Below are 20,509 nucleotides of genomic sequence, written 5' to 3'. Positions count from 1 at the left end.
TTGTAACTTGTCTTTGGAAACTTTGTGTCCGGTGTTTGAAAGATGAAACAGGAGTTGTTTCGTATCTCTCAGAGATGATTCCAGTGAATCTGAACACAGCAGTAGGTCATCCACGTACTGTATTAATATTGATCCACTCTCAGGTTGAAAAGACTAAACAATCATGCAAGGCCTGTGAGAAAATACTTGGACTGTCAATGAAACCTTGTGGTAATCGAGTCCAGGTGTACTGAACTCCTCTGTATGTAAATGCGAATAAGTATTGACTGTCAGGGTGCAGAGGTACCGAGAAGAAGGCGGAGCAGAGGTCAATCACAGTGAAAAATTTGGCAGTGGGAGGGATTTGCATAAGGATGACAGCTGGATTTGGCACTACGGGGAATTGACTCTCAACTATTTTGTTGATCCCTCTTAGATCCTGCACTAATCTGTAACCCCTCCCCCCACTCTTTTTAACAGGGAAGATGGGACTGTTGGCAGTGCTGGACGTCCTTACCAGAATGCCCTGTTGTAGCAAGCGCTCTATTACAGGGTAAACTCCTAACTCCACCTCTGGCTTCAGAGGGTATTGTGGGATTTTTGGAGCTATCCTACCATCTTTTACTTGTACAACTACTGGGGCTACGTATGCCATTAATCCAGTGTCTTGTCCATCCTTGGTCCAAAGTGATTCCGGTATCTGGGAAATCATTTCCTCTACCTTGGACGGACACCTATTTACAATAACAGTGTGTGACATTAATCTTGTTGGGGAGTCTAGCATATCCTGCACTTCCTGGGCGTGGTTTTCGGGTATGTCCAAGAACACACCTTCAGGAGTACAATATATGACACATCCCATTTTGCACAGTGAATCTCTCCCTAGGAGATTAGTCGGAGCCGATGCAGCCAGCAGAAAAGAATGCTTGGTATGCAAAGGCCCTATCGTAATCTCTGCAGGTTTGCTTAAAGGGTAGTGTTGTACTACTCCTGTTACTCCCATGGCTGGAATTGTTTTACCAGTGGTTCTCATGCCCACGGTCGAATTTATCACTGACTTGGCCGCCCCCGTATCTACAAGGAAATTTAGAGATTTACCAGCTACATCAATTGTGACCTCGGGGTCACTTCCAAGGCTCGCAATTAATTTCACTGGCTGCAGATTACAGGTGTGGCCCCACCCCTATTGTATGTGGTGACCTCCCTGCATTGCGCTGGCAGCTATTACCTGTGAAGGGGGTAAATGGGAACTATCAGAGACTTGCCAGTCTCTTCTTGGGGGATACCTTTTTGTTTCCCATGCGTGTGGCTCATAACTCCGTCTCTGCGGTCCTTGATCCCAATTTCGTGTGTCATGTCGTTGTCTAGGGGGTTGATATGAGTTTTGTGCACTTTTAAATCTACAGTCTCGTGCAAAATGTCCCTCTTTATGACAGTAATAACAAGTTACCACATTTGACTTACCCACAGGGGTCTGAGACTTATGCTGAGTTGACCTTGTGGTAAGGGCCTGTATACTTACAGCCATCAGCTTATCACTCTGCGACTCCCTGTGTCTGGTGATGTTCCAAACATGATCAATAGCGGCCTCTCTCAAAGTAGCCACCGACAAACCTCGCCAACATGGTTGGGTGGTCTGTACCCTCGTCCTCAATACTTCCTTTAAACCATCCATTAACACAGATACTGCTACTTCTCTATGATTCACATTTGTCTTAATGTCTTCTATCCCTGTATACTTAGCCATTTCCTGTAGTGCCCGATGAAAATAATCAGCAGCTGTTTCTCCCTCCTTTTGCTTGATGGAGAAAATTTTGTTCCATTTAGCAACAGCTGGGAAATATACTCCCAGCTGCAAGTTAATTCTTTTCACATTATCTTGATTGTACTCCTCAGTAAGGGGTACTTCTTCGTCTAGTCTGCAGTCAGTTATAAAACTCGCTGAGTCGACATTGGAGGGTAAACATGCCCTCAGCAATGTCCGCCATTCTTTGTTATTGGGCTCTACATTATGTCCTAGCTCTCTAATGTACTTCTGGCTTGCAACTAGATCTTTCCTAGGATCAGGGAATTCAGACACCATTGATCTTAATTCCGTTCGGGAAAAGGGGCAGTGCATGGCGATGTTTCTGACAGGAGTGACTCCTGAAGTGTCAGTTTTCCCATTTGGTACTGCAATTACCCTAACGGGATTAAGTTCAATAACATCATTCTGAGTAGATTCTACAACATGTGGTGTAATGGTTTCAGCATAGTGTACAGTGCCGTACTTACCAGTTGATACGACCTCACCTGTCCCTCCACTAGGGGCCTTTGATACTGCTCTTACTGGTTGGGACGTGCCCACTGTTGTTTCTGCTATGGTGGCTGCTAGAGAGAGTGCCGATATTGTTGTGGGTTCATCCTCTTGGTCACAATCCTGGGGAAAGTTTAAAACAGGGTACAGCTTGCACGAGTTAGTATTAGCATCAACAATCTTAGTTACATTATTCTTAACATCTATACAGTTACTAAGTGCATGTTTATCATACACCAGTGTGCCATTCTCTGTAACCACTTTCTCTCCCGTTATGTATGGTGGTGGTGGAGCGGTGGCTATCAGTTTTCTGATAGGGTTAGATCCAGCCGCTTGAGCCAATCCTCTCTGTATTTCACTTTCCTGTTGCCATAATTGTAAATAATCATAATGTTTGATCCGTCTCTTTGCAGATTTAATGAGACATATTCTTCTCCTTAGATTTTGTAACACCTCAGGGCTAAAACTGCCTACCCGTGGGAACTTTTCCCCGTCATGCACAGTCATTCTTTCCCATTCATCGCACAAAACCTCTGTGTGTGAACCGTATTTCTCACACATGATATACCTTGCCGACCCGATTGGTCGGTTTACTGAATCAATCGCCCCCTGCCTGAACAACTGGCCCCCATCTTTGCAGGTGTTGCTTTCGCTACCTCTGACCTTCAAATCAGGGTCTTCAGCGAACCCTTACAAAAACCAAGATGTCCGGGGTAGACTGACGGTGAAAGTTTACCGAGTATCCTCCACTCACTCCGCCCACGTCGACCAATACGCCCACACACTGCCTTAGCGCTGGCGTACTCAACCTAGGGCCCCTGCGACCTGAACCTCTATTTACTGGAACATGTGGGTGTGATCCGAAGAGCACTTAACCCTTCCCAGTAAACATCAGTTGCTGGAGAATTCCTGAGTGACCAGCGAACCTCCCTTAAAATAAAAAAAAATTACACAAATCACGTTAGAATGTACAAATAGCGTTTATGACCCCTCTAGCGTATGCAAATGGTACTGGGTCAAGTTACTAACTAATGCACACAATTACATGCGGTACAATCATTCTGCACATAAGCAACTAATCTTATGTGCGGAACGACCAGTGGAATCGAAAATTGTGGCTGCGAATTCCTTCAGCCAGAGCTTAATGGCCTATATGGGTATTGCACCAACCCTCCTGGTGTTGTGCTTCTTGACTCTATCTGTAGCGGACTTCCTAGTCCGCTGTACCTAGACCTCCTGGTCTGTCTCTGGACCTCCTGGTCCGTTATCTCTAATGCTCTTATTTTAATATGTTAACAAGGGATGCCTCCCAAGCCACCGTGCTGTCACTTTCACGTATGTACCTCACGAGAACTCGATTTCCTGTGATTCCACCCAAAAATGAGAAACTTATATATATGTATACACACTCTTTCACCTCATATACTCTTTACTTTCGTTTCTGCGCAGAAATCCCTTTCATTCAGTATCACAGTCTAGTCCCGAAAGGAGTTACAACTAGAGAAGGATTATTTATGCTAAAATTTAGGACACTGAGATTGACTTGCGCTATTATCACGTTGCCTCCGTATCGCCTACTAAAACAATACTATTGTGTGATTTGTATTACGTGGGCGTACCCATACGCTCCGTTGCATAATATACGCTACGTGCGTCAGCCCTTGTGTCGCGTACGCTTGTCCCGCCCTTTGTTAGGGACACGTGTACATAGGCCAGACACGTCCACAGTAACACAAGTAACACGTTTATATCAATGTAAATGATCTTTAACTGTAATCATTTACTGAACACCACTCAGAACTTCCTTGTATCTTAGGCAAGTCGTTTGCGTGTTTTACAAATTACTCCCTTACGTATTAATTTTACTTTAACTACCAATAGCAACAAATATTTCTCAGCACGTTATCAATGATAAATGGCAAAACAGGAAGGCGAGATGTGAAAATTACACAAATGACAAATGCAGGTGTGTGCGTGTGTTGCGTACGCAATGCGTATCAAACAGAAATAAAACAGTTTTAAAAGACAATAGCATACTGTTCTTACCTTCCGGTTCCGGATTCCACCAGCACTCCTACAGCGTAGCGATGCAGACGCTTATCTAGTCAGCACTACCGTATCCCTCACCACCAACACGGATACAAAGGGATACGCCTTCCCGCCCTTTGCTGACAGATAAAGTCTGCTTGTGTTTGCTAGAGCGGATATGTGGAGGACGGACGAGCCGCCAATTGATAAAGCTAAATATTTATCTTATAACATTCACTATATATTGGTAAGAGACTCAGTACGCAATGGGCGTACGGGGTACCGTAAGGGTACGCACTTAGCGTAGCAGACGCTGGGTATCGAGCACGCTATAGGCGGTCCGAGTACCGTAATGCTACGCTACTAGCGTAGCGGACGCTGTGCCCACAAGAGGAACACGGGCGGCGCAGACGCTCACAGGATGACACACAGTAAACCTTGTATGCAACACAATGAAAGGCTGAGCCTATACTGTAAACCTTGGTTTTGTAATGTGAACACAATGCAATGCTAATTAACCTCTATTATATAAAAGCCTCTTGAGCGATTGAGACGCTCTGAATACTCTCAGCAATGTAATAAACACACAATACCTTGCTAAGGTTCCAAAACCTTTACTAGCGAGATTTAGTTATGTAAAAAAGGAAAATACAGTTAACATTTTATACACTACAGACTAACATCAATATCTAAACATAATAACTACACATATACAATATACAACAGCGTAACAATAACAGAGAGAGAGAGAGTATGGCAAATACAAACAGAGAACAAGTTGGTTACAGAGAAAAACTTACACACTGGGGAATGATCGCTGCGCAGCCCTGGTCACCAGCTCTCAAGTTAGTCAGTGATGAAAACCTTTTGTGGAGAGTAGACTAGCTGGCCCAAACTGGCTGCCTTATATACACTGCATACAGTACACTACAAAGGGGCCTACAATCTCATTGTTCATTGGACACAGGAATCTGTCTTCACCTTATAACAAAAGGTCATAGGTTGATTCAAACAGGTGGGCTGTGACTATTTCATACTGCTCAGGTGGGAGGGAATCTCAGGATTCCCGCCGCATGGATAATGAACTGCAAATATAGTAAATGTCCATAAACTTCTTATAGACATAACTATTCGCAGGAGCGATTAATTTCTCTCAAACCAATACCGGAATGTTTCTAATAATATACTCTACCGTTGCATAACAAACACCACTGCTCAAAACCTGTCTGACCCTTCGTATCATGTAAAGAGGGATTTCTCTGTCCATAAACCAGTTACACTAAACAAACTTACTGATATTATTAAGGCGACCATAACCTACAAAATGCACTATTTGGATTAACTATGTGACAATTGAGTCGCCCGCCAGACGCACACAAACTCTACCGTAAATGCACATACCACGCGCTTGAGCGCATGTCCGTGGAGGCGCCGTCACGCAACTGCGAATATGCGCACGCACGGGAGAGAATGTGCACGTGCAGCGGGCAAGCACATGGGGTTAGTACAAGGCATGAGAATAACGATATTTTTTGACTTTGACAGGAAGATGCAGACCTGTGATAGAGAGATGCAGACATATGATAGAGACATGCAGACCTGTGATAGAGACATGCAGACCTAGGATAAACAGATGCAGCCCTGTGATAGAGAGATGCAGACCAGTGATAAAGAGATGCAGAACCTGTGATAAAGAGATGCAGGTTTATGATAAAGAGATGCAGACCTGTGATAGAGAGATGCAGACCTGTGATAAAGACATGCAGACCTATGACAAAGACATGTAGACCTGTGATAAAGAGATGCAGACCTCTGATAAAGAGATGCAGACCTCTGATAAAGAGATGCAGACCTGTGATAAAGAGATGCAGACCTGTGATAGAGAGATACAGAGCTGTGATCAAGAGATGCAGAACTGTGACAGAGAAATACAGACCTGTGATAGAGAAATGCAGACCTGCGATAGAGAGATGCAGACTTGTGATAGAGAGATACAGACCTATGACAAAGACATGCAGACCTGTGATAGAGAGATGCAGACCTGTGATAGAGAGATGCAGACCTGTGATAGAGAGATGCAGACCAAGGATAAAGAGATGCAGCCCTGTGATAGAGAGATGCAGACCTGTGATAAAGAGATGCAGAACCTGTGATAAAGACATGCAGACCTGTGATAAAGAGATGCAGACCTGTGATAAAGAGATGCAGAGATGTGATAGAGAGATACAGACCTGTGATAAAGAGATGCAGACCTGCGATAAAGAGATGCAGACCTGTGATAGAAAGATGCAGACCTGTGATAGTTGAAGAGCTGGGTTAAAAAAAGAGGCAGATTTTTACAAAGCCTATGAGGAAGATGTAGACCTGTGATAGAGAGATGCAGACCTGTGATAGAGAGATACAGACCCAGGGCCGGCGCCACCACTAGGCAGCTTTAGGCAGCTGCCTATGGGCGGCGGCCACTAGAGGGCGGTCACGCTGCCGATGGATGCTTCCCTTCTTTTTCTTTTCCCTTGCAATATGTGGAGCGTTACCGCGAAGAGGAGAAGACAGTTGTTAGAAGCACTGTAACTATAGCCGGCAGGACGCTGCTTACTCTATGTGCATAGAGTATTAGAGCCTCTGCCCATGGGTTACATTCACAATGACAGCGCTGGCGGCTGATAACAGTTGGGCGGCCGCGGCATCTGTGCAGCGCTGTCAGTGTGAATGTAACCCATCGGCAGCGGCTCTATGCTCACCGCCGCGGCCACTGTATTCTCTCATCGCTGCGCTCCCCCTGGCCGTTTGGTGCAAGCAGAAGAAGAAGGGGATGAGAAAGCAGACAGGGGAGCGGTGGGCAGCGGAGCGGGGAGTGTCAGAGCGCAGAGAAAAGCGGCGGAGGTTAGTAGATCCCGCCCAGAGTAAGCAGCGTCCTGCCGGCTATTGTTACAGTGCTTCTACCTCCTCTCCACGAAAACGATCCACGTATTGCGGCCCCGCACCACAGACTCCCGCGATCTCACCCCGCATGTTACACCCCCTCTCCATGATAACACCCCCCCCCGCAATTGCATCATGAATATTACAGCCCCCCTCCTTCCTTCCCCCGCCCTACCCTTCATGTTCGCGACACAGGCTGCGATCACTCGTGTATAACCTGCACCACCAGACACGGCAGGATTAATGACCAGTGGCTCTTTGGGTAAGTGAGAGCTTCATTTAGGGGAGAGGGGGGAAATACTTAAGGGGTGGGATTATTAAATCTATACAGTAAAGGGCATGGCTGAAGGTGCATCCTTAAATATATAAGGGCTGGAGGTGCTGGGATGCTGGAGGGGGGAAAGAGATTACATTTATTTACAGGACAGCTCCCGTCGCAGACAGTCTGAGTGCCGGAGGTATAGAGTATATATATATATATATATATATATATATACACACACACACATGGAAGATATTCAGCACTCAATGCACTCAAATTAGATGCAGCGAGCCTGGTGCCATCCAAAGCGTCCACATGCGGTATATACAAACAGATAGGCGGCACTCACAGACTTTTCAAAGCCAAAGAACAGACGTGACTCTGCCCTTAGCGCTTAACGTTTCGGTTTATTTCAACCGTCATCAGAAGCAACCGAAACGTTAAGCACCAAGGGCAGAGTCACGTCTGTTCTTTGGCTTTGAAAAGTCTGTGAGTGCCGCCTATCTGTTTATATACACAGACACACACACACACACACACACACACACACACACACACACACACACACACACACACACACACACACACACACACTAGTTCCCAGCCTGTCAAAATGACGGAACATCATAGCAGTAATATCAGTGGCTGTGCACGCCCGGACGTAGCAACACTTGAACTGCTCAGTCAGGCGCCATATAGTGTCTGCCAGTGCGCAAAACTAGAGATGAGCGGGTTCGGTTTCTCTGAATCCGAACCCGCCAGAACTTCATGTTTTTTTTCACGGGTCCGAGCGACTCGGATCTTCCCGCCTTGCTCGGTTAACCCGAGCGCGCCCGAACGTCATCATGACGCTGTCGGATTCTCGCGAGGCTCGGATTCTATCGCGAGACTCGGATTCTATATAAGGAGCCGCGCGTCGCCGCCATTTTCACACGTGCATTGAGATTGATAGGGAGAGGACGTGGCTGGCGTCCTCTCCGTTTAGACACTTGATTTACTAATTTTGGGGAGCATTAGGAGTACTCAGTAGTGTACAGTGCAGAGTTTTGCTGATAGTGACAAGTGACCACCACTTTTATTTATAATCCGTTCTCTGCCTGAAAAAAGCGATACACAGCACACAGTGACTCAGTCACATACCATATCTGTGTGCACTGCTCAGGCTCAGGCCAGTGTGCTGCATCATCTATTATCTATATATAATATTATATATCTGTCTGACTGCTCAGCTCACACAGCTTATAATTGTGGGGGAGACTGGGGAGCACTACTGCAGTGCCAGTTATAGGTTATAGCAGGAGCCAGGAGTACATAATATATTATATAGTGAGTGACCACCAGACACACAGTGCAGTTTATTTAATATATCCGTTCTCTGCCTGAAAAAAGCGATACACACAGTGACTCAGTCAGTCACATACCATATCTGTGTGCACTGCTCAGGCTCAGGCCAGTGTGCTGCATCATCTATATATATTATATATCTGTCTGACTGCTCAGCTCACACAGCTTATAATTGTGGGGGAGACTGGGGAGCACTACTGCAGTGCCAGTTATAGGTTATAGCAGGAGCCAGGAGTACATAATATTATATTAAAATTAAACAGTGCACACTTTTGCTGCAGGAGTGCCACTGCCAGTGTGACTAGTGACCAGTGACCTGACCACCAGTATATAATATTAGTAGTATACTATCTCTTTATCAACCAGTCTATATTAGCAGCAGACACAGTACAGTGCGGTAGTTCACGGCTGTGGCTACCTCTGTGTCGGCACTCGGCAGCCCGTCCATAATTGTATGTACCACCTAACCGTGGTTTTTTTTTCTTTCTTTATACATACATACTAGTTACGAGTATACTATCTCTTTATCAACCAGTCTATATATTAGCAGCAGACACAGTACAGTGCGGTAGTTCACGGCTGTGGCTACCTCTGTGTCGGCACTCGGCAGCCCGTCCATAATTGTATATACCACCTAACCGTGGTTTTTTTTTCTTTCTTTATACATACATACTAGTTACGAGTATACTATCTCTTTATCAACCAGTCTATATTAGCAGCAGACACAGTACAGTGCGGTAGTTCACGGCTGTGGCTACCTCTGTGTCGGCACTCGGCAGCCCGTCCATAATTGTATATACCACCTAACCGTGTTTTTTTTTTCTTTCTTTATACATACATACTAGTTACGAGTATACTATCTCTTTATCAACCAGTCTATATATTAGCAGCAGACACAGTACAGTGCGGTAGTTCACGGCTGTGGCTACCTCTGTGTCGGCACTCGGCAGCCCGTCCATAATTGTATATACCACCTAACCGTGGTTTTTTTTTCTTTCTTTATACATACATACTAGTTACGAGTATACTATCTCTTTATCAACCAGTCTATATATTAGCAGCAGACACAGTACAGTGCGGTAGTTCACGGCTGTGGCTACCTCTGTGTCGGCACTCGGCAGCCCGTCCATAATTGTATATACCACCTAACCGTGGTTTTTTTTTCTTTCTTTATACATACATACTAGTTACGAGTATACTATCTCTTTATCAACCAGTCTATATATTAGCAGCAGACACAGTACAGTGCGGTAGTTCACGGCTGTGGCTACCTCTGTGTCGGCACTCGGCAGCCCGTCCATAATTGTATATACCACCTAACCGTGGTTTTTTTTTCTTTCTTTATACATACATACTAGTTACGAGTATACTATCTCTTTATCAACCAGTCTATATATTAGCAGCAGACACAGTACAGTGCGGTAGTTCACGGCTGTGGCTACCTCTGTGTCGGCACTCGGCAGCCCGTCCATAATTGTATATACCACCTAACCGTGGTTTTTTTTTCTTTCTTTATACATACATACTAGTTACGAGTATACTATCTCTTTATCAACCAGTCTATATATTAGCAGCAGACACAGTACAGTGCGGTAGTTCACGGCTGTGGCTACCTCTGTGTCGGCACTCGGCAGCCCGTCCATAATTGTACATACCACCTAACCGTGGTTTTTTTTTCTTTCTTTATACATACATACTAGTTACGAGTATACTATCTCTTTATCAACCAGTCTATATATTAGCAGCAGACACAGTACAGTGCGGTAGTTCACGGCTGTGGCTACCTCTGTGTCGGCACTCGGCAGCCCGTCCATAATTGTATATACCACCTAACCGTGGTTTTTTTTTCTTTCTTTATACATACATACTAGTTACGAGTATACTATCTCTTTATCAACCAGTCTATATATTAGCAGCAGACACAGTACAGTGCGGTAGTTCACGGCTGTGGCTACCTCTGTGTCGGCACTCGGCAGCCCGTCCATAATTGTATATACCACCTAACCGTGGTTTTTTTTTCTTTCTTTATACATACATACTAGTTACGAGTATACTATCTCTTTATCAACCAGTCTATATATTAGCAGCAGACACAGTACAGTGCGGTAGTTCACGGCTGTGGCTACCTCTGTGTCGGCACTCGGCAGCCCGTCCATAATTGTATATACCACCTAACCGTGGTTTTTTTTTCTTTCTTTATACATACATACTAGTTACGAGTATACTATCTCTTTATCAACCAGTCTATATATTAGCAGCAGACACAGTACAGTGCGGTAGTTCACGGCTGTGGCTACCTCTGTGTCGGCACTCGGCAGCCCGTCCATAATTGTATATACCACCTAACCGTGGTTTTTTTTTCTTTCTTTATACATACATACTAGTTACGAGTATACTATCTCTTTATCAACCAGTCTATATATTAGCAGCAGACACAGTACAGTGCGGTAGTTCACGGCTGTGGCTACCTCTGTGTCGGCACTCGGCAGCCCGTCCATAATTGTATACTAGTATCCAATCCATCCATCTCCATTGTTTACCTGAGGTGCCTTTTAGTTGTGCCTATTAAAATATGGAGAACAAAAATGTTGAGGTTCCAAAATTAGGGAAAGATCAAGATCCACTTCCACCTCGTGCTGAAGCTGCTGCCACTAGTCATGGCCGAGACGATGAAATGCCAGCAACGTCGTCTGCCAAGGCCGATGCCCAATGGCATAGTACAGAGCATGTCAAAACCAAAACACCAAATATCAGTAAAAAAAGGACTCCAAAACCTAAAATAAAATTGTCGGAGGAGAAGCGTAAACTTGCCAATATGCCATTTACCACACGGAGTGGCAAGGAACGGCTGAGGCCCTGGCCTATGTTCATGGCTAGTGGTTCAGCTTCACATGAGGATGGAAGCACTCAGCCTCTCGCTAGAAAACTGAAAAGACTCAAGCTGGCAAAAGCACCGCAAAGAACTGTGCGTTCTTTGAAATCCCAAATCCACAAGGAGAGTCCAATTGTGTCGGTTGCGATGCCTGACCTTCCCAACACTGGACGTGAAGAGCATGCGCCTTCCACCATTTGCACGCCCCCTGCAAGTGCTGGAAGGAGCACCCGCAGTCCAGTTCCTGATAGTCAGATTGAAGATGTCAGTGTTGAAGTACACCAGGATGAGGAGGATATGGGTGTTGCTGGCGCTGGGGAGGAAATTGACCAGGAGGATTCTGATGGTGAGGTGGTTTGTTTAAGTCAGGCACCCGGGGAGACACCTGTTGTCCGTGGGAGGAATATGGCCGTTGACATGCCAGGTGAAAATACCAAAAAAATCAGCTCTTCGGTGTGGAGGTATTTCACCAGAAATGCGGACAACAGGTGTCAAGCCGTGTGTTCCCTTTGTCAAGCTGTAATAAGTAGGGGTAAGGACGTTAACCACCTCGGAACATCCTCCCTTATACGTCACCTGCAGCGCATTCATAATAAGTCAGTGACAAGTTCAAAAACTTTGGGTGACAGCGGAAGCAGTCCACTGACCAGTAAATCCCTTCCTCTTGTAACCAAGCTCACGCAAACCACCCCACCAACTCCCTCAGTGTCAATTTCCTCCTTCCCCAGGAATGCCAATAGTCCTGCAGGCCATGTCACTGGCAAGTCTGACGAGTCCTCTCCTGCCTGGGATTCCTCCGATGCATCCTTGCGTGTAACGCCTACTGCTGCTGGCGCTGCTGTTGTTGCCGCTGGGAGTCGATGGTCATCCCAGAGGGGAAGTCGTAAGCCCACTTGTACTACTTCCAGTAAGCAATTGACTGTTCAACAGTCCTTTGCGAGGAAGATGAAATATCACAGCAGTCATCCTACTGCAAAGCGGATAACTGAGTCCTTGACAACTATGTTGGTGTTAGACGTGCGTCCGGTATCCGCCGTTAGTTCACAGGGAACTAGACAATTTATTGAGGCAGTGTGCCCCCGTTACCAAATACCATCTAGGTTCCACTTCTCTAGGCAGGCGATACCGAGAATGTACACGGACGTCAGAAAAAGACTCACCAGTCTCCTAAAAAATGCAGTTGTACCCAATGTCCACTTAACCACGGACATGTGGACAAGTGGAGCAGGGCAGGGTCAGGACTATATGACTGTGACAGCCCACTGGGTAGATGTATGGACTCCCGCCGCAAGAACAGCAGCGGCGGCACCAGTAGCAGCATCTCGCAAACGCCAACTCTTTCCTAGGCAGGCTACGCTTTGTATCACCGCTTTCCAGAATACGCACACAGCTGAAAACCTCTTACGGCAACTGAGGAAGATCATCGCGGAATGGCTTACCCCAATTGGACTCTCCTGTGGATTTGTGGCATCGGACAACGCCAGCAATATTGTGTGTGCATTAAATATGGGCAAATTCCAGCACGTCCCATGTTTTGCACATACCTTGAATTTGGTGGTGCAGAATTTTTTAAAAAACGACAGGGGCGTGCAAGAGATGCTGTCGGTGGCCAGAAAAATTGCGGGACACTTTCGGCGTACAGGCACCACGTACAGAAGACTGGAGCACCACCAAAAACTACTGAACCTGCCCTGCCATCATCTGAAGCAAGAAGTGGTAACGAGGTGGAATTCAACCCTCTATATGCTTCAGAGGTTGGAGGAGCAGCAAAAGGCCATTCAAGCCTATACAATTGAGCACGATATAGGAGATGGAATGCACCTGTCTCAAGTGCAGTGGAGAATGATTTCAACGTTGTGCAAGGTTCTGATGCCCTTTGAACTTGCCACACGTGAAGTCAGTTCAGACACTGCCAGCCTGAGTCAGGTCATTCCCCTCATCAGGCTTTTGCAGAAGAAGCTGGAGGCATTGAAGAAGGAGCTAAAAGGGAGCGATTCCGCTAGGCATGTGGGACTTGTGGATGCAGCCCTTAATTCGCTTAACAAGGATTCACGGGTGGTCAATCTGTTGAAATCAGAGCACTACATTTTGGCCACCGTGCTCGATCCTAGATTTAAAGCCTACCTTGGATCTCTCTTTCCGGCAGACACAGGTCTGCTGGGGTTGAAAGACCTGCTGGTGACAAAATTGTCAAGTCAAGCGGAATGCGACCTGTCAACATCTCCTCCTTCACATTCTCCCGCAACTGGGGGTGCGAGGAAAAGGCTCAGAATTCCGAGCCCACCCGCTGGCGGTGATGCAGGGCAGTCTGGAGCGACTGCTGATGCTGACATCTGGTCCGGACTGAAGGACCTGACAACGATTACGGACATGTCGTCTACTGTCACTGCATATGATTCTCTCAACATTGATAGAATGGTGGAGGATTATATGAGTGACCGCATCCAAGTAGGCACGTCACACAGTCCGTACTTATACTGGCAGGAAAAAGAGGCAATTTGGAGGCCCTTGCACAAACTGGCTTTATTCTACCTAAGTTGCCCTCCCACAAGTGTGTACTCCGAAAGAGTGTTTAGTGCCGCCGCTCACCTTGTCAGCAATCGGCGTACGAGGTTACATCCAGAAAATGTGGAGAAGATGATGTTCATTAAAATGAATTATAATCAATTCCTCCGCGGAGACATTGACCAGCAGCAATTGCCTCCACAAAGTACACAGGGAGCTGAGATGGTGGATTCCAGTGGGGACGAATTGATAATCTGTGAGGAGGGGGATGTACACGGTGATATATCGGAGGGTGAAGATGAGGTGGACATCTTGCCTCTGTAGAGCCAGTTTGTGCAAGGAGAGATTAATTGCTTCTTTTTTGGGGGGGGTCCAAACCAACCCGTCATATCAGTCACAGTCGTGTGGCAGACCCTGTCACTGAAATGATGGGTTGGTTAAAGTGTGCATGTCCTGTTTTGTTTATACAACATAAGGGTGGGTGGGAGGGCCCAAGGACAATTCCATCTTGCACCTCTTTTTTCTTTTCTTTTTCTTTGCATCATGTGCTGATTGGGGAGGGTTTTTTTGGAAGGGACATCCTGCGTGACACTGCAGTGCCACTCCTAGATGGGCCCGGTGTTTGTGTCGGCCACTAGGGTCGCTAATCTTACTCACACAGTCAGCTACCTCATTGCGCCTCTTTTTTTCTTTGCGTCATGTGCTGTTTGGGGAGGGTTTTTTGGAAGGGCCATCCTGCGTGACACTGCAGTGCCACTCCTAGATGGGCCCGGTGTTTGTGTCGGCCACTAGGGTCGCTAATCTTACTCACACAGCTACCTCATTGCGCCTCTTTTTTTCTTTGCGTCATGTGCTGTTTGGGGAGGGTTTTTTGGAAGGGACATCCTGCGTGACACTGCAGTGCCACTCCTAGATGGGCCCGGTGTTTGTGTCGGCCACTAGGGTCGCTTATCTTACTCACACAGCGACCTCGGTGCAAATTTTAGGACTAAAAATAATATTGTGAGGTGTGAGGTATTCAGAATAGACTGAAAATGAGTGTAAATTATGGTTTTTGAGGTTAATAATACTTTGGGATCAAAATGACCCCCAAATTCTATGATTTAAGCTGTTTTTTAGTGTTTTTTGAAAAAAACACCCGAATCCAAAACACACCCGAATCCGACAAAAAAAATTCGGTGAGGTTTTGCCAAAACGCGTTCGAACCCAAAACACGGCCGCGGAACCGAACCCAAAACCAAAACACAAAACCCGAAAAATTTCAGGCGCTCATCTCTACGCAAAACACTTGAATCCCACCAAACAGGTGAGGAGCGGCATTAGCCTTTTATTATACTGTCTTTTATTTATATATATATATATATATATATATATATACTTCCAGTATATGCCGGCACTCAAATCACAACAACAGCTTGCTCTGGTGCCCGTTGAAGCAGAGAAATAGCAGTCCAATGGAAAACGGCACTCAGAGGCAATGAATCGTAGAAAAGAGGTTTAATTCATACCATTAACGTTTCGGGGCGACAAGCCCCGTCCTCAGAATGGACAGAAATATAATGAAAAGACACTTACCACTATAAGTAAAGACCCACACCGACGGCGTCTCCTCCGGGAGCAAGCGAGGGGAGGAGACGCCGTCGGTGTGGGTCTCTACTTATAGTGGTAAGTGTCTTTTCATTATATTTCTGTCCATTCTGAGGACGGGGCTTGTCGCCCCGAAACGTTAATGGTATGAATTAAACCTCTTTTCTACGATTCATTGCCTCTGAGTGCCGTTTTCCATTGGACTGCTATATATATATATATATATATATATATATATATATATATATATATATATAAAATATATATATATATACAGTCTCAAGAAAGTCCGGCACTTAAAGAATATTGCAACTGCCTTTGTGCCTTTGTCAAGTAATTAATACATAGCTGGTTTCTGAACGATGTCTCATTCAGAGCAGACACGGCACTGCAGGTCTTTCATATAAGCAGATTTAATAGCCAAAACAGCAAAGCATGTATACATACATATCCAGGGTTGCAAGTTCAGGAGTGTGTTTCATGTGTGGCATAAAGCAGTAGTAACATCAGCACAAGCATAATCACAATGCAGCATTTCCGGCCACCCTCGGGACCCTTCGTCAGGCTTTGCAAGTGCTCAAATAAGACAAACATGAACATAACACACAACATGAATCTCACCTAAATAGACCCCACAAAAAAACATATATATAAAACATCCATGTTTAATATATGTTTTTTTTCATGGGGTCTATTATCTCATGGGATTTTATGTTTTATAACAGTGTCCCCCTGTCCGGTCGCCAGCCTTGTGGCGACGTAGGTGCGTCATGTGCGGCTGGGTTGCTATGGTTACCAACGCTTTTTGATGATGTCACTGTACTGCGCCTTCGGGAGACCGGAAGCTCCATGCCGGACCATGGACCTGAATGCCGGCATGGGGATGCTATTTAGGTGAGATTCATGTTGTGTGTTATGTTCATACTACAGTACCTAATGAACCACTTTTAGCACACCATTGTAAACCAACATCTAGAATGTATTAAGTATTGATGGGTAGGATTGGATTTGACAGATGATGTGCTTGCCCATGAGACTCACTTATGATAAGATGCACATATGGTGACTTGACATATAATAGTGTATTGTACATTTAAAACCTTCTACTGAGTCACCTTTAGTGTAAAGAGGGAATAGCACCATGGGGTAAATGGATTCTTAAGAGGTAATTTTAATTTTTTTTTTTTTAAATGAATATCCAAGTGCTCATAACACTGGACAATATTCATGAAGGTGGGGGAAAACATGTTTACTGCAGTTAATTCAATTTAGAATGAAGGCACAACAGTAACTGCCCTCTTACACTAATGGTCCGTGATGAGTCCCATGTGTATGTGTAATGCAACGTCTGTACATTGGATAATTCCTGTCAGCACTGAAACAAAGACAGCGTGGAAGGAATCTGTCATCACTGCATTATGGCGGATCTGGATGCTTACAGTTTGAGAATTGTAGAATGTTTAAGCCATCTACTGGCCATTTAAAGAATTTTACTCAGGTTCTTTAGAAGACATTCTGTGTTTTGCGATTGTACGTTCATATCGTACATTTTGTACGATTGTACGTTCATATTGTACTTTTTTTTCTGTAGGTCAACCTAGAAATTAATGTATTTGAATGATATGATCACATTACCTTTTATGTATTTTGCTCTAATGATTTTGCCACTTTTGTAAAATAAAATGAACAAAAGAACAAACAATCTTGGATCCATGCAGGGCCGTTTTTTGGGGCAGACGAGCAGTGCAACCGCACTGGGCGCCCGCCGTGGCACTAACTGTGGCTCCCTGCTTCCCCCTCCTATTTCTCCCCTAGTAACCCGCTCGGGGGGCGGAGTTTCACGGAATGACGCGGTTGCTTCGTTACGTCACGACGCAACCTCGTCACTCCACAAAACTCCCCCCCCCCCCCGAGCGGAGTACAAGTACAGATTGGGATCCAAGTTAGGAAGAGGGAAAGGCCGTCGCGAGGAGCGACTGGTGAGGTGGGCTGAAGAGCGGTAATCACCTCTGTAAGTATTCTCTCTCTCTCTCTCTCAATGTGTAAAATGGGGACACCTGCCGTAATGTGTGAAATGGGGACTCTTGCCTGCCGTAGTGTGGGGATTTAATGTATCAAGGGCATTGCGGTGTGTGGCATAATATGGTGCAGGGGGCATTACTGTGTGGGGCTTAATATGGTAGAATTTTTTTTTCCTGTGGTGGTCGGGATCTGTTGAAGCAGGGTCAAAAACTGGATTGTGAGGTAGTCTTTTGAGACGAGGCCACACCCATTTAGATGAGGCCACGCCCCCTTGCTGGGTGCGCGTGCAAGTTTTTTTTTTATCTAGGTGTGTGTGGGGGGGGGGGGCACATTTTTTTATGTCATGGGGGGCGCATTTTTAAATCTCGCACTGGGAGCCAAATTGGCTAGAAACAGCCCTGGATTCATGTAATTGCTCAGATCTTGACACTGGGGGTTATTCAGAGTTGTTAATGTGAAGGGGATTGCCCCCTTCTCCCGTACGTTGCGGCGGGTGGCGGAGCGACGGGCGGCGGCGCGGCGGGCAGGCCCTAGCCTGGAGGGGCTTGCATCCGAAAGGATTCAAGCCCCTCCAATCACAACGTCTTATTTCAAACGGCGCGCCAAGCGCGAGCCAATCAGGGCTCGCGCCTTGGCCACCAATCAGAGCTCGCCGCGGCGAGCCAATCGGGGCTCGCCGCGTCATAGCTCCGCCCGCTCCCAGCGTCATATAAGAGGCGCTGCGGAGCGGGAACGGGTAGTCGAGTGCCGGAGGAAGACTGAAGAGGATCTCCCACAGAAGAAAGAAGACCATTCGCGGAGAACGGAAGATCGGGCGGCGGCGGCGGCAGCGGAGTCCAAGGAGCCGGCGGCCAGCAGGAAGACGTCGGCGGAGGACGGCGGCCATCACCCGAAGTCCGGCGGAGAGTGCTGCAGCGCGTGGAGAGCAAAAGAGCTAACGAAGCTCCCCGCTGCAGCCTCTCCCACCGCGACAGGTAGGCGGCCTTGGGCCACCTCCACATATTTATAAGTCCTCCCTAGAGCACCAGGGACAGGCACTAGGCCTGCGGGGAGAGTCAGGCCCTGTCGGCCTGTGCGCGCAGTAGGCAGGCCTCCGGCCTGTGCCTCCGGCCTGTGCCCCCAGCCATCAGGCCTCCGGCCTGTGCCCCCAGTCATCAGGCCTCCGGCCTGTGCCCCAGCCATCGGGCCTCCGGCCTGTATCAAATAAACCAGGCCTCCTGCCTGTGCCCATACCAGGCCCCACGGCCTGTGCTTAATAAATCAGGCCCCCGGCCTGTGCCCCAGCTACCAGGCCCCTCTGGCCTGTGTCCATCTCCGGCCTGTACTCAGTCGGGCCTCTCAGCCCGGCACTCCCTCCCAGGCGTACTGGGCTACCGCATTATACGGGACCAGGGGCATTTTCTGCGCAGACTGCCCGGATCGGTTGGAAGTGGGCTGTGCGGCAGCTTCCGAGGGATCCGTGGCCGGTGCTAGGAGCCGACCGGCTCTACGCGGTGTATAATCCAGGGGATTGGAAGTGAGGAGTAACGTTCCCGTCCCACACGTCGCGAGATCTCGATCGTCTGGAGTGGTAGCCGCCTGCTCTGGACCCCCGTCCCGTCCCCTGTTAAGGACGGAAGGCAGTGACCAGCATCCGGAAGGTAGGATTGGTTATACAGGGTTAATCTGTTGGGCCGGGGAATCATTCCACTGACTTGCTGGGTAGTGAATGTGTTTAATTGGTCCGGTCTCTGTTTGTTTGGGATAGAACCAGTAGCCTCAGTTGTTTAAAGCAGTTTGTTTAGGCAGGCGTAGTTGGCTGTATTGTTGTTAGCCGTAGTGTAGCCTGCAGGTAGGGAGGCTGCTCTTCTTGCCCCAACAGGAGCGGAGAGGTGCGACAATCAAGGTGACCCGCAAGTTGGAAGTGAGTATCATCCTGTGCCTGTCTGTCTGTCATCACCCCTGTATACCGGTCGGGGGTTTGCTCGCGGACGTGAGGACCCCCTCTCACCACACAACGTGCGAGAGTGCGAGTGTGTGAGAACTGGGTAGCTGAGGCCTATTGGCCAGTGATGACCTTACGCCCAGCCGGTGAAGGTCGCGGCTACCCCTGACGTGCCCCGTACTCTAGACGGAGGTCGAGGCGCACGTCTCAACCGGTATATCCCTTCTTTCCAGATCCCTCTTCGTCCGCGGTGAGGTGGTGCTCGCGCTGGTGAGTGGTCCGGAGAGCGGAGTCCCTGACGCTTCTGGATATCGTCTGTGGCGGACGTTGCACAGGTGGGTGGAGTGACGACACCTGTACAGCAGCAGGCATTACATCCTCGTTTAGGCCTGTCACATTAGCAAACCATAAAAGTTAGCAATTGGGCAAAACCATATGCAGTGCAAGTGGGGAAGATGTAACATGTGCAGAGAGATTTAGATTTGGGTGGGTTATATTGTTTCTGTGCAGGGTAAATAAATACTGGCTGCTTTATTTTTACACTGCAATTTAGATTTCAGTTTGAACACACCCCACCCAAATCTAACTCTCTCTGCACATGTTACATCTGCCCCACCTGCAGTGCACATGGTTTTACCCATTAGAGTGCTTTTTTGGTACTCAGAATAACCCCCATCTCCTCCATTCAACCTGATACTGCAGTAGTTTAACAAAGGAAACAGTATTTATTTTAGTTTACAGAAAATGTCAAAAAGTTATGACCGCCAG

This window comes from Pseudophryne corroboree, chromosome 2, assembly GCF_028390025.1.
Source record: "Pseudophryne corroboree isolate aPseCor3 chromosome 2, aPseCor3.hap2, whole genome shotgun sequence".
Taxonomy (NCBI): domain Eukaryota; kingdom Metazoa; phylum Chordata; class Amphibia; order Anura; family Myobatrachidae; genus Pseudophryne; species Pseudophryne corroboree.
This window is presented reverse-complemented; position numbering follows the sequence as displayed.